We start from the raw sequence: 18,173 nt of genomic DNA on the forward strand, positions 1-18,173 counted from the left end.
AAAGAATCTTTGTGGGGAGTTGAAATCCAGTTTGGATTTCACCTAAAATGCTTGGGTAAAATCAGTGATATTTATTAGCCAGGCTCAGAGTGGTGACTGGGAACAGGACGAGGAGGCAGGGTTATAGGGAAAAAAACAAGGGAGGAATGCAGTCTCCGGGAAGGAGTCTTTGAAAATACCACAAATATTGTTTATTATGTAAATTTTTATGATAAAAGTAAAAGATGGATAGAACTGAATGCAGAACGGTGAGTTATTTTTTTTTTTCCTTTTCTTTTCAAGAAGTCATTATGCCCCCGGCTGGCAGCACGGAGGGCTCAGGATGCCTGGAGTTAGGGTAAAAGATGTTAATCAGCAGGAGTTCATCAGAGCTCTGGCAGCCTTCCTCAGAAAGTCCGGGAAGCTGAACGTCCCTGAATGGCTGGACATGGTCAAGCTGGCCAAACGTAAAGAGCTTGCCCCAATGATGAGAACTGGTTCTGCAGCCACAGCGCGGTACTTGTACCTCGGCGCGGTGGTGCAGGGGTTGGTTCCATGACCAAGATCTATGGAGGACAGCAGAGAAATGGTGTCCGGCCCAGGAACTTCAGCAGAGGTTCTAAGAGTGTGGCCCGCCAGGTCCTCCAAGTCCTGGAGGGGCTGAAAATGGTGGAAAAGGACTAAGATGGGGACTGCAAGCTGACACCTCAGGAACAGAGAGATCTGGACAGGATCGCTGGACAGGTGGCAGCTGCCAACAAGAAGCGTTAGAACAAAGGATGCTGGGTTAATACATTGCCTCGTTCATAAAAAAAGAGAAGTTATTCCCATTTCTAGTAAAAGAGAGAAATTGGGTATCAGTAGAAAGAGGTTGGCCATGAGCTTTGCCTAGAAATGGTCCACAAATACATGTTCTCTCTGCTATTACCATGAAGTGCAAAATGGGAGTTAGAAGGAAAGTTTTCTCATTAGTTCATTTCACATGAAAGATGTTGTATTCCATTTCAGCAGGGCACGCACGCGCGGGTGCACCCCTCCCCCCTCCACAGAGGAGATTATGATAAAAAGAGTCTAGGTATGCTATAAGTATATAGTTATTTTGTGTGCAATTTTAAGTAATGGAATTGTAAAAGTAGGGCCCACTATGTTAGACAGACTAAGTTAAATTACTGTATAGTTACTGTATAGGGTTCCAGTCTTTGGGAAAAATTCAATACAGGAGAAAGAGTAAATCCATTTAACACAGGGCTTGCGCTGATTTTTTGGGGGGCGGGGGGTGGTAAAAGAGAACGTGAGTAGATAAAATGGTATACAAATAATGGGGAGAAATAGAGTCCTGAGAGACTGCTGAGTTTTTAGACATTGGTCGACTTGGATTAAGAGACCAGGGGTCACGGTATTCAAACAAACGAAGTGAATCTAGGAAAACTGTTAGAAGGAAGCTTCTAGGTTCTATGTTCCAGGTCAGATTGGTCTACATAGGGAGTTCCGGGAGAGCCAAGAGTGCAGAGTGAGACTTCGTTTAAAAAACAAGCAATTCCCAGGAACAACAATAACAAACAAAACTGGAACAGTTCCTATCAAATCCGGTAGGGCAGAAGATGGATTGAATTCTCACTGCCACCTAGTGGCTCAAGAATGTAATTGATGTACTCTTTGCACTGAAAGTCCAGAAAATTAAAATTGCTCATGCCTTCAACATCTAGGATCATTCACACCAGTTTCAGACTCAAAAAAAAAAAAAAAAAAAAAAAAAAAAAAAAAAAAAAGGAAAGCGAAAAATTCAGAGGCAAATTTAATGTGCTTAGTAGGTGTTAGGCTTAAGACCAGAATGGCTGCCGTCATCTTCATTTTGCTATCTCCTTTCCCAGCATTTTGCCTTTCATCACCATCATCACCACCATTACTAACATCATCAACATCATCAGCATCACCATGCCTATTATTACTCCAGCCATCACTGTCATCACAATATTATCATAATGTGCTGAATGCATCATCCCCAGATGATGACACTAATTTTGAAGATTATGGGAACCTTGGAAAGTGGCACCTAACTGGAGTAAACAGACGTGTGTGTGTGTGTGTGTGTGTGTGTGTGGAAAGGGCATATTTTCCAGGATCTGTGGGCCTCGTCACCATACTTTCCTTATAGCAGATCTGAAACTCTGAGACAAAACAAATACCTTTCTTGAGTTGTTTTCCTTCAGCTGCTCTATTGTACGTTGTCACAGCAGCAGAATGTCTAACAAACATGGGAAATTTGGTACTGAGAGATGTAGTTACTGGTGTGACTTTCTGATCACGTGGCTCACGAGCCTTTGGAACTGGATCCTGTAAGGAGTTTGGGAAAATCTGACTGCGTGGGATAGAATCCTGTTGCTGCAGAAGTTCTCGAATGCTGGAAGCGTATCTTAGCATTGTCATATAGTACAAATGTGAGATGTCTCCCATGCAAGCGTCCCAGGTCCTCAGTAGGTGCCATTATTTTGTGAGGGCATAGGGCCTAGCTGATGTAAGCCACTAGAGATGAGTTCTGAGATTATAGTCTGGCCCTCCTAGAGCAAGACTCTAATTTCCTTGTTGATATTGTATGAAAAGTCACTTCTGCAAGTGTCCACTACCCTGGACCAAGCTGCCTCTGCTCCATGCCTTCTCTGCTGAGAAACAGTGGTACAAATAGGCCCCTCCTTAAAATGACTCCTGTCAGGCATTTATCATAGTGAGAACAGAAACAACTGAAACAGAAAATTGGTACTGACAAGCAGAGCTGTTGCACTGTGGTAAGCCTGACCACAGTGTTAGCAAGCCATTGCGGATGGCTCCTATAAAGAGCATGGAACTGTCAGAAATGGGAGCTATGGAAGCCCTGGGGCACTGTAAGCAGAAATAAATGAGCCATTTTGCTGGCAGATTTATAGTAAGAAAAATGGAGCAGAGTGATCCGAAAAATGTGAGTTTGTTGAGGAAAGAAGTTTTAATCCCTTAACACTGGAGATAAAGCAGATGCAGACAGAGTGGCTGCTGTGGTTAAAGAGATTAGAACTAGTAGAGAGAGACCACGCTCCTCACTTCATACTAAATAATATGGGAACTGTCCGCTGTCTTGAGGACAAGAACCACTAACAGAAAAGGACCCATGATATGAAACTGAACACCCATTAGGAAGTGCTTCCTTTAAAAGAGAGAGCCTAAGAAAATAAAGCCTACAGGGTGCCCAACTCTAGACACATACTCACGTTAAGGCTACTACTGCAGGTTTGGTAAAAAAGGGTCAAGCAGAATTTGTCATGATTTATGTGGCGATTGTACATGTGATATATATTATACAAAATATTTATATATAGTGTATATTTACATATATAATCTTATATATTCACACATAACATATAACCTATAGCATATAACAACATATAGAATAAAATATAAATATAAATTATAAAATGTAAAATATATAATATATAATACACAATGCACGATCCATAATATATAATATGTAGAGTATATAGTATGATGCAAAATGTTTAATATGATATATGATGTATATATAGCATGTAGTACATTATATAATAAATATAAATAAATAAATAAATAATAAATACACAACATACCCTATAACATAAAACATGTAACACATAACATAATATAAAACATATAATATACATTATAATAGGCAACATATAACATATAGTATGTAGTGTGTAGTATGTAATATGTGATAGATATAATGTGTGATATATAGTATATAGTATGTAATATATAGAATATAGCATATAGTATATCATATATCACATAGTAATGCATACTATGTAACAAACATATAATATATAATTATAACATAAAATATATGATATACAGTAAATTTATATATGATATAATATCTATATATGATATATATTTATATATCATTTTATATGATTTATATAGTGTTTTACATAATCATGATTTATATAGCACTGTTATACAAGAACAAAGAATGAAAGAACTATTGAGACTTGTACCAAGATTCAAAACAACAAAAAACAAAACAGAACAAAAAAAAAGCTAATGATGCCAGATAAATACATAGCGCAGGATCCTAGAATGTTGGAGATATCAATACTGTGGGACATCTGAATGGGGAAGCTGTAGACACATATGGACCTTGCTTAATAGAGAAGCAATGCTACAGGGGTGGAGCCACAGAAGCCCACAAGAGCCCAGATGATGTCACCATGAGATCCAGCTTCTGGATACAGATCTGCAGGGTTTGACATTTACCCGTTTAGAATATGTTCTTGCTTTGGTCTGGCATTTCCTTGTCATTCTTCCTGTGCTTCCTTTTTGGAAAGTCAGTGTTTACCCTGTGTCACTGAATACTGGGTCTATGTAACTTTAAAATGTTTATTTTACTGGAACTCACAGTGAAGAGTTCACTTTTGGATTTCTAAACAATATTGGGGACGTTTAGATTATGGGTCTTTGAAGTCTGAATGAATGAATTTGGCAGTATAAGATGGCCATGAGCCTGAATGATATGACTTGAATGTAGAATATATCACATGGGTGTGGGACATAAAACCATGTCAGAAAGCTTGGTGGGTAGAGCAGGTTGAAACCCGGGAGACTCGGTGGGCACACACCTGAGACTTAAGTGACTCCCTGAGCCCTGCCAGACTCCTGGCCCAGAACGTGTGCCCTGCTTCTCACATAAAAGACACGTGTCCTATGGTCACATAGGCCCAGAACAGTTCTCCTTGGTAGTGAGGTATCTAGAGGCCCTGAAGGCTTAGCCAATAAACTTCCTTTCTAGACATTCCTCTCTGCAAAAGGTACTTAACCTCAGGTCAGACCCTGAGAAAGGGGTTATGTATCCATTATCCACCTTGAACAGCCAATAAAGAATATGGTTCAACGTGGACTATCGCTTTCAAGACCCACTGAGAGAAACTTGGGGAAGGTTTTTGTCTACAGACCCTCATGAGCCAACCAGAGCGCCCCCGCCAGGCTAGATGCCAGTCTCTACCCTGCTGGCTCTGACTCCATTCTCTGCTCTCCTGAGACTCCCAGAGTCAGAGAGCCCCACTGCCCTGGCCTCATTAGGTTCAGGGTCCCTGGAACCATGTTTGGCTTCTCTACTACCTTAGACTATGTTTCTTACCTCTCAGAGCTGTGTCTCGGTACTCCCCTGAAGTCCAGCCCTGCCCAGCAGCTCCATGGGGAAACGCAGCCAAGCACTTCCTGGAGGACACAAACCAACGGCTGGCCTGTAGAGGGTCTGTAGACCTCCCTGAGATTTAGTACCTTTTGCAGAAAGGAATGTCTCTAAAGAAAGCTTATTAGCTAAGCCCTCAGGGCCTCTAGATACCTCATTAGCATGGAGACCTCTGTTTTGGGCCATAGGGCATGTTTCTTCTTTGTGAGAAGCAGGGCACATGTTCTGGGCCAGGAGTCTGGCAGGGCTCAGGGAGTCACTTAAGTCTCAGATGTGTGCCCACCGAGTCTCCTGGGTCTCAACCTGCTCTACCCCCCAATCTTCCTGGCGTGATTTTATATCCCATACATGGGCTCGTGTTTTAATACCTGGTCTCTTGCTGGTGGCACTGTTTTCAAGGTGTGATAGCTTTGGGACATATGACCCTCCTGACTCTTAGGTCACTAGGAATAATCCCCAAGGATTATATCCCAGAACTGCTTCTTGGCTGAGCTCTCCATTTCCTGGTGGCACCATATTAGAATCCATGGCAGAAAGCTCCCACAATACTGTAACCACCATGTCTTCTCTGCTATAAAATTATTAGCTAAACACACCTCCCTCTAGTCCCTTGACTTGCTTCTGTGTTTTGGCAAAGAGATGATAAACATAATTAATATGTTGGGGCATTTTTATGGGAGCTCGAGAGATCCTAATAGCAATAGAAACATGGACAGCGAGAAAGTTCAGATGGGAATAAGCACAGTATTTATTCACGGCAGCCAAGATCCTGCCCACATTTTATCTACGCCCAGAAACTTTGTGGGAGGCTGATTTTAGAGATGTGGGGATAGTTAATCTGGCATAGGAATTTAAATGTCTCTCAGCTTTTGAGATGTGGCGTGGTTATTGGTAGTTCTACCTTAAGACAGATTTACACTGAGAATCAAGATCAAAAAGGAGAGAAAAGAGACTTGAAAAGTATAATTTGTACAGAACACGTGCAACAAACATTGTGGAAAAGAAAGATGGATAAGTGTGGGGCGCCGCCCACACATTCCCACGCTTCCGTCATTACAAGATGGCGTTGATATCCGGCTGTGGGGCGCCGCCCACACATTCCCACGCATTCGCCATTACAAGATGGCGCTGATATCTGGCTGGAGTTAGCAGTAAACAAGCCATGTGCGCACAGGCTGGGTAACTTCCGCTTCATGAGTTCCGCCTCTTCCCGTGGCGTCATAGGGCCTGGTGAGTTTCAACCAATCAGGGGGCTCCGCGTCCCAGGCAAGGACTGATCCCTTTATAGGGGAAGGGCTGGATAGCTCCTCTCTCTTCCTCTCTCTTCTGCCTCTTCTTCTCTCTTCCTCTCCTCTCTCTTCCTCTCTTCTTCCTCTTCTTTCTCCCGTTGGTTTTCGGCCGTCTCGTGGAGCTTGTTCGTCTTGTTCGTCTCTTTGGATCTCTTGGTTTTCTCCGTCCTTTTCGTTACGTGAAGCAAGTACCGGTTTTTCCAGATTAATAAAGTTTACCGCAGAAGGATTCTATTTTGTGTGCCGCGTCGTTCTTGCAGGCGAGACGGTTGCGCGGGACATCTGGTGCCTCAAACCCGGGAAATTCGACCACTCCATCGTCTGCACCACGGAATTCAGAACTGCGGGGAGATTAGTTCGGCAAGGTATGTCTGATCCTGGATCTTTCTTTAATTTGGTTTAAATCCTCCACGGCCGTGTGAAGGGTCTGTAGAGGCTCCGGTCTTCGTCAGTGCAGTTTTTATTCTCTTCCTCTTAATTTCCTCTGTGTCCAACGGGGCTGGTGTTAATTTTGTGCTTAAGTCGGACGTAGATAAGCAGAGGCACCCCTGCGTTCCATAAGTCTTTGTAGATAAAAAAGCGAGAACGCGCTGAGACTTGCCTTTCAGTTTCGCCTTGGGCCGCCACGCGAATAAGCCGCGGGCATTACATCGCTGTGATGGGCTCTTCACACTCGACCATTACAGCCCTGCAGTCAATTCTTAAGCAGAGAGATTTAGAATTGCCCACCCGCATCTTGCAGCGTTTTGTAAGAGAGGTTGAGCGAACGGCCCCTTGGTTTGCAGTTTCTGGGTCTCTCTCACCAGCCTCATGGAACAGATTGGGTAGAGAATTAAACTGTGCACAGAATGCTGGAAACCTCGGGCCCGGAACCATGGCCATTTGGTCGATGGTACAAAATTGTTTAAGAGATGAGAGCTGTAGGCCCGCCGTCGCTGCGGGGCAAGAGGTATTGAGTGAAGCGCAGGATAGGCTATCAGAAGCCGAACAGAGTGAGAGAATGGGCGCGCGCAGGAAAAGGTATTATCCCCCTAAGGAAAAAGGACCTCCAGAAGCGCTGTACAGCGGGAGAGCAGTAACCCAGAAACCCTCAGATTTTCATTCTTTTATGCCCTCTAATGTTAGGAAAAGGGGAGTCAGCTTGTACCCTGTAGAAGACTTTGAGGCCCTTAACATTGGTAGCCTCGAGACTTCAGATAATGATGATTATGAGCGAGAAGGCTTAGACCCAGAAGAGGAGGCAGGGGTAGATAAAGAAGCAGCTAGTTATGAGGAAAAAAGATATTATCCTGACGAGCAGTACAGGCCCACGCGTTTGTCCCCAGCCGTTCCAACAGCACCTCCTTTACCAGCAGCCCCTCTTCCTTATGAGACACGCGCACCTTTAAAAGCCTTCTCATTCCTCCCAGAGAGAGTAAAGAAACAGGTGCGTCTTGCATTATGCCACAAAAATTTGATGATTTTAAAAGAGGCATTTCCTATATTGTTACAGGTCCTAAAAGGTAAGGGCCTATATATTGCCACAGAAAAGCTCCAGATTTTTGATACTGGTCAATTCCTAGGGTCTGTGGTATTTATTCACTGATAGGATTGTCCCTCAAAAGCTCGAGATAAGAAGGGATCACCTCCACACTCTTAATGATTTTCAAAAATTACTGGGAGACATTAATTGGCTTAGACCTTTTCTTAAGATTCCTTCTGCTGAACTTAAACCCTTATTCGATGTTTTAGAAGGAGATCCGCATGTCTCCTCACCTAGAAGTTTGACCCCGCAAGCAGAAAGAGCGTTACAGTTGGTAGAAGAAGCTATACAGGATGCACAATTGGTTCGCATGGATTATGATAAACCTTTCTCATTATGTGTTTTTAAAACAAACCGGCTCCCTACTGCAGTGCTTTGGCAGCAAGGGCCCTTATTATGGGTGCATCCTAATGCCTCGCCAGCTAAAATAATTGACTGGTATCCAGATGCTGTGGCGCAATTAGCGCTGAGGGGGCTAAAATCTGCCATCACGCATTTTGGCAGTGAGCCACAGCTGTTAATTGTTCCCTATAATGCCATGCAGGTTTCCACTCTTGCTGCCACTTCAAATGATTGGGCTATCTTAGTCACTTCCTTTTCAGGAAAAATAGATAATCATTACCCAAAACATCCAATTTTACAGTTTGCTTTAACTCAACCTGTAGTTTTTCCCAAAGTAACGTCCTGTAGTCCCCTAAAAGAAGGGTTAGTTATTTATACTGACGGTTCCAAAACTGGGCTGGGGGCTTTTGTGGTTAACGGTCAGGTCTACTCGAGGCAATATGCAGAAACCTCCCCACAGGTGGTAGAATGTTTAGTGGTTCTTGAGGTTTTACAACGTTTTTTCAGAGCCTATAAATATAGTGTCTGATTCATCTTATGTTGTTAATGCTGTCAATTTGCTTGAGGCGGCTGGCATTATTAAACCGTCTAGCAGAGTTGCCTCAATTTTTGCGCAAATTCAAAATTGCCTTCTAGCCAGAAGATCGCCCTTTTATATTACTCACATTAGAGCTCATTCTGGATTGCCAGGACCTATGGCTCAAGGCAATGATTTGGCAGACAGGGCTACAAAAATAATTGCTATAGCCATGTCTTCGCCGCTAGAGGCTGCTAAAAGTTTTCACAAAAACTTTCATGTAACTTCCGAAACTTTGCGGCGCCGCTTTTCCATTTCCAGAAAACAGGCTCGCGATATTGTTGTCAATTGCCAAAATTGCAGTCAGTTTCTGCCTGCGCCCCACTCGGGGGTTAATCCTCGGGGCATCCAGCCTCTTCAAATATGGCAAATGGACGTTACCCATGTCCCCGCCTTTGGTAAGCTGCAATATGTACATGTATCCATTGATACCTGTTCAGGAATAATTGTAGCCACTCCCTTATCTGGAGAAAAGGCCTCACATGCCATCCAACATTGCTTGGAGGCTTGGAGTGCCTGGGGTAAGCCAAAGTTCTTAAAGACAGACAACGGACCGGCTTTTACCTCACAAAAATTTCAACAATTTTGTAGCCAGATGGCTGTGACTCATCTTACAGGTTTGCCGTATAATCCACAAGGACAAGGTATTGTGGAACGTGCTCACCGCACTCTTAAATCATATCTAATAAAACAGAAAGGTGGGATTATGCAGGCCTTGCCCCCCGTGCCTAGGACCGCAGTATCCATGGCACTGTTCACCTTAAATTTTTTAAATCTTGATGACCATGGCCATACGGCAGCTGAAAGGCATTGCCTACCCATGGATACACCAAAAGAGATGGTAAAATGGAAAGATGTTATAACTAACGAATGGAAAGGACCGGATCTTGTGTTGATAAGATCCAGGGGAGCTGTTTGTGTTTTTCCTCAGGATGAAAATAATCCTTTCTGGGTTCCCGAGAGGCTCACGCGAAAAACGGCAGAGACTCCTGATGACAGCCCTGCTCCTGACGCGGTGGAACCAGAGAGCCAGAGAAGAGACGAGATGGGCGATTCTGTCGGCATTCCTGAAACCAATTCCAGCGGAACTTGATGCTACAGTCTTCCCTAACCTTTTCACCCCTGATATTAACTTGGGTGGGGGTGGGACTCTTGGGAACAATCCTTTGCTTTCGGACTTGCGTTGCTTCTCTGGCTGGTTTGTAAGCTCGAGGCCCAAACAAAAAAGAGACAAGGTGGTTACTGCCCAAGCGCCTGTCGCTCTAGAACATGCAGCATCAGCCGATATCTGTTTGTCTTTGCTTAAGCAGTAGGTCGCCGGCCAGACAGCTCTTGCACTCCTAGAACTTCGGTTCATTGCACAGGATTAGAGTGTCTGGTTTGAGCAGCCCATGAGGGATGCCGAGCTTAGCATCGCACTGAGAAACCCCTGGTCGCGGGGTATTCTCCGGGAGATAAGCCATTTGTATGAGGGTTTCCTGCCCCAGTGTCCCTCCCTCAGAAAAACGGCAGAGTGACAGGTCAGGTGTACTGCGGGCTACAAAAGGCCTAGCGGTTACTCCTGTACATGGTCTTTATACACCTTAATGAGGATTTGACCTCTATCTCCGCCCTCCTAATATGGGTGTCCTACTTTGCTCAAAGTATAAAAGATAGGGGGAGATGTGGGGCGCCGCCCACACATTCCCACGCATTCGCCATTACAAGATGGCGCTGATATCTGGCTGGAGTTAGCAGTAAACAAGCCATGTGCGCACAGGCTGGGTAACTTCCGCTTCATGAGTTCCGCCTCTTCCCGTGGCGTCATAGGGCCTGGTGAGTTTCAACCAATCAGGGGGCTCCGCGTCCCAGGCAAGGACTGATCCCTTTATAGGGGAAGGGCTGGATAGCTCCTCTCTCTTCCTCTCTCTTCTGCCTCTTCTTCTCTCTTCCTCTCCTCTCTCTTCCTCTCTTCTTCCTCTTCTTTCTCCCGTTGGTTTTCGGCCGTCTCGTGGAGCTTGTTCGTCTTGTTCGTCTCTTTGGATCTCTTGGTTTTCTCCGTCCTTTTCGTTACGTGAAGCAAGTACCGGTTTTTCCAGATTAATAAAGTTTACCGCAGAAGGATTCTATTTTGTGTGCCGCGTCGTTCTTGCAGGCGAGACGGTTGCGCGGGACAGATAAGATTACTAAAAACAAAACAAGCGCATTCCACTGAGGATAATAGGAAAGTTAATTTTTTTTCGATAATTTAATACATGGGTACTACATCTACATCACACATTATTCCTGACTCCTGAAACTTCCTCCTATGTCACCCCTCTCAAATTCATGGTCTTATATTTCAGTATTTTTACAGCTGTATATTTATATATGTCTATACATGTATACTATGTGTATTTGTATACATATATGCATATGAAGAATATATTCATGTGTGCATATAAATGTATACTAGATATAATATGTGCTTATATATGTATGTAACCTATTAAGCTCATTTAGCTTTGTTTATTTTTCCCCTATAGATTTTTGTGTTTTATTTACAGTGGTGTGTGTGTGTGTGTGTGTGTGTGTGTGTTTAGTGTGAGATGTCCTAAATGGTCCATGGGAGAATGGAAAAGCTGAACAACTTGTGTGTTTTCTTCTGCCAAGTGTCTTCTAGGAACTTGTGTCTTCTGGGAACTGAACTCAGGTTTGGCATCAAGTGCCTTTGGCTACTGAGCATTATGGTTCCTAAGGGTCAACGTGGAGACTGCTGTCTCTGGCTCATTGTACAAATCTATCCAGTGCAGACAGACAGGCTCCAGGCTTGGCCATCTCTTGCTTCTTCTTCTGCTGTTGCTCAAGGCTCTGCCGGACTTTGTTTCTGTGCTCCTGGTCCATGACCTTCTTCTTCCTCTTCACTAGGCTGGCTGTAGAGCTTCGGCCTTTCTGCAGTGCCTTGGGTTGGAAGACAGCCTTGGCATCGGGTTCGTAGCCCAGTCTGCTCCTTCTTTTGCTGCTCCTGAGTAATCACGTCTACCTCTGCCGGGGCTCGAGGATCCAAACAAATGAGCTCTGCCGATACCTTTTCCAGGAGGGCCTTCACCTCCCATTCCTGGCGCTGCTTCTGGCTCCTGTAAGGATTATTCTCCAAACCATCAAAGTTGGGCTCAGCAGCCCCAGGGACCAGCATGCTGGTGATGCCTCCACTGTGCCCCACCCCCCAACACGTCTTCAAAGGGGCAGAACTGGACACCATGCACATGGCCTGAGAGCCGGTGGGTGAGGTAGGGCTGCTCCAGGGAGGGTGGGCTAGCCTTGCCCTGCCCTGCCCATATATTGATCCAGTCACCCATTCCTGCAGCTAACAGTACCCACTGGGAAAAGGCCAGGTGCCATGCTCCCTGGGGCAAATTCCGGGAACTCAGGGGCTGGAATGTCCCTCACAAGTCACAAATCTTCAGCTGGTGGTCCAGACCGGAGGTGGCCATGTAAGTGCCTGTAGAATCCACTGCCAGAGCCCACACCCCACCACGGTGACGCAGACTCTTCGCCAGCGGCTCCTTCATGGCTGGACTTCATAAAGATACTGTGCCATTACGGTGTCCCAGGTGGATAACAGCATTGTAGGGGTTCTGAGCCACGACTCTGAGCCGTCCAGCCCGCGCATTCAGAGATGTCATGATCTTCCCCACTGACACATCCAGGTAGGCCAGAAACCCTGTCTCTGAAGCAGTGGCCAGGAGGAAATGGAAGGGGAGGAATTCAAGCCGGGTCACGCGGTCATAGCGACAGATGCAGTGAAGCTCGATGCCCTGGTTGTCATAGATGTAAAGCCAGCGGTTCTGAGCGACCGCGAGCAAAACCTCGGAATGGAGAAAGTGGATGTCCCGCACTGCTTCAGTGACGTTGATCTCACACTTGGGCTTCTTTGTCACCCAGTCGAGAGCGGTCACGTGACCCCGACGCCCTCCTAAAGCCAGGTGTCTCCCTGTTCAGTCTGTAGGTTCCAAACTGCCTCAGATTCAGGTCAAAGTGCTTGGCAGCACTCGAGATGTCCACGGCCTCCACGATGTCTGTCTGGAGTATTTTTGCTTTGTCTTCCCCATCTTCTCCTACCAGAAACCCAGGTTCTTGTGCAAGTAGCAGCTCAGCGCGGGCGGCTCTGATGCTCGCCTCTTCTTCCTGAGCTTCAGCCTTCTCGAGTCTGCTTTGGGTTTTAGGCTTCGAATGTGGGAGCTTTTTGGACAGAACTTCCGGGCCACCTCCAGTGGGGCGGGGACGGGTCCTGGGAACGGGTTCGGAGCCCCAGACAGGGTCCTCTGCGGCTTCTTCCGGTCTGAGGCGTTCTTTGGGATCGGGGGGTTTCTTGGAGAACCAAGATTTCTGGGCGATGTGCGCGCTCTTGGACCTCGGGGGGTCGCGGCTCCCCAGTCCTCGTCTTCTTCCGATGCGCACCGGGGAGGCGCCAGCGGCGGACAGGGTGGTCTCCTCCTCCCAGTAGCGCCACAGTTTCTTCCTCTTGGCCTGAGGCTTGTTTTTCTTGGGTGGGACACCCCTACCCGGCTTGGGGGCTGTCTCCATCTCGTCGACCGACCGAACTACAATCCACGTGCCTTAGCTTTGTTTATATGCGCATGTGTCCAGAGCTGACTACTTGGGATTGGACAACCTGTGTTGGTATTTGTCCTAGGAGACAATTGTCTCTCTTTCAACAGCTATTAGCCACCCGAAGCTCTTTATCTAGGAGTGGAACCATGTAGAATTTCCCCTGCCTGCATTGAGTGGTAATTGGTGTTGTCATTTATTCTGGCTTTGTTCAAATAACCAAGAGATAGAGACTAGCTCAGAGATACACAATTAATCAAAATGCAGAAAACAATTGACTGTGTTGTAACCAACCTCAGCTGATACAGGTGTAATGCAACTCTTACATTTAAGGCCCAGGAAAAACCATGAAAAAGTTGGTAGAAAGATTATAAGAGCCAGATGCTAAGAATATCTGTTGATTTATCTTGTCCAATAAACATCACAGGAAAAATGCACCCATGAACTTCCCTTTTAAAAATAATTTTTATTGGTTATTTTATTTACATTTTTTAAAATTTTTTTTATTTTTTTATTTTTTAAAACGACTTTATTTTACAAAACAAAGATAAATGTACAGATTTTAAACATTTTTTGCTTAAAATTATACATTTTTGTCAGTACTTTTTTTTCAGATTTTAACATAATTTTTACATAAAAATATATGAATATATTTTTTAGTCAGTACTTGATTTTTTTCAAGGTTTGATTGTATGCCTTGAAAACTTAATAGTTACAATGAGCTAAAGTAAAACAAAATGTAACATGGAAATAGTTAAAGTTTTCTTGTTTTGTAAATTTTTTTTTGTTTTGTTTACTTTATTTCTTGGACTTCATACAGTCTGTGAGTTGTTTCTGGGGGAGTGCAAGCCTCTGGGGTTAGCATCCCACTATCAGTGACTGCATATTATGACTGTTCTTTTGTGACTGGGTTATCTCACTCAGGATGATATTCTCTAGATGCAGCCATTTTCTTAAGAATTTGGTTAAGTCATTGTTTCTGGTGGCTGAGTAAATGTACCATTGTGTAAATGTACCACAATTTTTGTATCCATTCATCTTCTGAAGGACATCTGGGTTCTTTCCAGCTTCTGGCTATTATAAATAGAGCTGCTATGAACATTGTGGTGCATATATCTTTGTTGTGTATTAAAGTGTCTCTGGGGTATATGCCCAGAAGTGGAATAGCTGGGTCTTCAGGTAGTACTATATCCAATTTTCTGAGTTATCGCCAGACTGATTCTATTAGTTTGCAACCCCACCAACAGTGGAGAAGTGTTCCTCTTTCTCCGCAGCCTTGCCAGCATCTGCTGTCATCTGAGTTTTGGATCTTGGCCAATCTGACTGGTGTGAGGTGGAATCTCAGGGTTGTTTGTATTTGCATTTCCCTGATGGCTAAGGATGTTGAGCACTTCCTCAGATGTTTCTCGGCCATTCGGTGTTCCTCAACTGAGAACGTTTTGTTTAGCTCTGTACCCCATTTTTTAATAGGGTTATTTGATTCTCTGGTGTCTAGTTTTTTGAGTTCCTTGTATACCTTGGATATTAGGCCTCTATCTGATGTGGTGTTGGTAAAGATCTTTTCCCATTCTGTTGGTTGCCGTTTTGTTTTCTTGACAATGTCCTTAGTCTTACAGAAATTTTGCAATCTCATTAAGTCCCATTTGTTAATCTTTGACCTTAGAGCTTGAGCCATTGGTGTTTTGTACAGGAAATTTTCTCCTGTGCCTATGTGTTCTAAGGTTTTCCCTACTTTCTCATCTAATAGTTTCAGTGTATCTGGTTTAATGTGGAGATCTTTGATCCACTTACACTTGAGCTTTGTACAAGGAGATAAGAAAGGGTCTATTTTCATTCTTTTGCATGCTGAGTGCCAGTTGGACCAGCACCATTTGTTGAATGGGCTGTCCTTTTTCCATTGAATGTTTACGGCTCCTTTGTCAAAAATCAGGTGACCATATACATGAGGGCTCATTTCTGGATCTTCTATTCTATTCCATTGATCCACATGCCTATTTCTGTACCAGTACCATGCAGTTTTCAACACAATTGTCTTGTAATATAGCTTGAGGTCAGGCATAGTGATTCCCGCAGATGTTTTTTTGTTGTTGAGGATGGATTTTGCTATTCTAGGTCTTTTGTTATTCCATATGAAATTGCACATTGATCTTTCCAATTCCTTGAAGAACTGGGTTGGAATTTTGATGGGGATTGCATTGAATCTGTAGATTGCTTTTTGTAGGATGGCCATTTTTAAGATGTTGATCTTTCCAATCCATGAGCATGGGAGATCTTTCCATTTTCTGAGATCCTCCTCAATTGGTGGTTTAGTTCTTGGGCACTCTGGGGAGTCTAGTGGTTGATATTGTTGTTCTTCCTATGGAATTGAAAACCCCTTCAGCTCCTTATTCCTTCCCCTAACTCCTCCATTTGGGTCCCTGTACTCAGTACAAAGTTTGGCTGCAAGCAGCCACATCTGTATTGATGAGGCTCTGGCAGAGCTTCTCAGAGACAGCTATATCAGGCTCCTGTCAGCATGCACTTCTTGCCATTAACAATAGTGTCTGGGTTTTGTGGCTGCATATGGGATGCATCCCCAGGTGGGGCAGTCTCTGATGGCCTTCCCTTCAGTCTTCTCCACACTTTGTCTATGTATTTTCTTTAGACAGGAACAATTCTGAGTTAGTATTTTTGAGATGTGTGGGTAGGGGCCATGCCTAACCTTTGGATATGTTCTCTATAGGGTCTCTCTCCCCTTTGTTGGGTATATCAGCTACTATCATCCTTGTTGGGTCCAGGAAGCCTCTTGCTTTCTTGGCATTTGGGATTTTAGGTGGCTACCCCCAGTTTCCCATCCCCCACTGCTACACACATCTGTTCAATTTCCTGACCCTCTGTACATCTCCTCTGTCTCCTTTCACACCTGAACCTTCCCCTTTTCCCTCCCCCTCCTCTTTTCCTTCTACCCTCTACCTACTGTGATTATTTTCTTCCCTCTTCTAAATAGTACTGAAGCATCTGCACGTTGGTCTTCCTTCTTCTTGAGCTTCATGTGTGTTTGAGTTGTATCTTGGGTATTCCAAGCATGTTTTCTAATATCCAAATATCAGTGAGTACATACCACGTGTGTTCTTTGGTAATTGGGTTACCTCACTCAGGATGACAGCTTCTAGTTCCATTCTATTTCATAAACTCATTGTTTTTAATAACTGACTAGTACTCCATTGTGTAAATGTACCATATTTTTTTGTATTCATTCTTTTGCTGAGAGACATTTGGGTCCTTTCCAGCTTCTGGCTATTTTAAATAAGGCTGCTATAAACATAGTAGAGTGTACTGGCTGGTTTTGTGTCAATTTGACATAAGCTGGAGTTATCACAGAGAAAGGAGCCTCAGTTGAGGAAATGCCTTCATGAGATCCAGCTATGAGGCATTTTTCTCAACTAGTAATCAATGGGGGGAGGGCCCAGCCCCGCCCACTGATGGTGGTGCCATCCCTGGGCTGGTAGACCTGGGTTCTAGAAAAAGAAAGCTGAACAAGCCAGGGGAATCAAGGCAGTAAGTAACATCCCTCCATGGCCTCTGCATCAGCTCCTGCTTCCTGACCTCTTGAGTTCCAGTCCTGACTTCCTCTGGTGATAAACAGTGATATGGAAGTGTAAGCTGAATAAACCCTTTCCTCCCCAGCTTGCTTCTTGGTCATGGTGTTTGTGCAGGAATTGAAACCCTGACTAAGACATGGAGCATGTGTCCTTGTAATATGTTGGAGCATCTTTTGGGTATATGCTTAGAAGTGGTAAAGCTGGGTTATCAGGTAATACTATATCCAATTTTTTGAGGAACTGCCAGACTGATTTCCAGAGTGGTTGTATCAGCTTGCAGTCCCAACAGCAATGGAGGAGTGTTCTTCTCTCTCCACATTTTTGCTAGCATCTGCTGTCACATGGGTTTTAATCTTAGCCATTCTGACTGATGTGAGGTGAAATCTCAGGGTTGTTTTGATTTGCATTTCATTGATGACTAGGGATGTTGAGCATTCTTTATGTACTTCTTGGTCATTTAAATTTCCTCAGTTGAAAATTCTTTGTTTAGCTCTGTACTCTAATTTTTTTAAAAAAATTATTGAATATTTTATTTACCTACATTTCAAATATTATCTCCTTTTCTGGTTTCCCTTCTGGAAACCCCCTATCCTATCCTCCTTCTCCCTGCTTCTATGAGGGTTCTCACCAACTCACCTACCCACTCCTGCCTCCCCACCTCACATCCTGGCATTTTCCTACACTGGGGCATTAAGCTTTCCCAGTACCAAGGGTCTCTCCTCCCATTGATGTCTGACAAGGCCACCCTCTGCTACATATGTGTTTGGAGACATGGGTTCCTCTATGTGTATTCTTTGGTTGGTGGTTTAGTCCCTGGGGGCTCTGTGGGTTCTGGTTGGTTGATATTGTTGTTCTTCCTATGGGGTTGTAAACCCCTTCAGCTCCTTCAGTCCTTTCTCTAACTTCTCCATTGGGAACCTCATGCTCAGTTCAATGGTTGGCTGTGAGCATCCACCATAGTACTCTATTTTTAGAAGTGTTATTTGGATCTCTAGAGTTTCACTTCTTGAGTTCTTTATATATATATGTATATGTATATGTATATGTATATGTATATGTATATGTATATGTATATGTATATGTATATGTATATGTATATGTATATGTATATGTATATGTA

The 18,173-nt window shown here is 44.1% G+C and overlaps 2 pseudogenes across 2 annotated transcripts; one reads left to right on the forward strand and one right to left on the reverse strand.

The window, feature by feature from the left end:
- Positions 1-322: 322 nt before the first annotated feature.
- LOC308417199 lies at positions 323-770 on the forward strand (annotated as a pseudogene). The gene has a single exon. The product of its transcript is annotated as an uncharacterized misc_RNA (transcript).
- A 10,878-nt stretch (positions 771-11,648) lies between these two features.
- On the reverse strand, positions 11,649-13,448 carry LOC308417695 (WD repeat-containing protein 46-like; annotated as a pseudogene). Its single transcript has one exon. The product of its transcript is annotated as a WD repeat-containing protein 46-like (transcript).
- Between the last annotated feature and the right edge of the window lie 4,725 nt (positions 13,449-18,173).

This window comes from Micromys minutus (assembly GCF_963924665.1).
Source record: "Micromys minutus genome assembly, chromosome: 2".
Taxonomy (NCBI): Eukaryota; Metazoa; Chordata; class Mammalia; order Rodentia; family Muridae; genus Micromys; species Micromys minutus.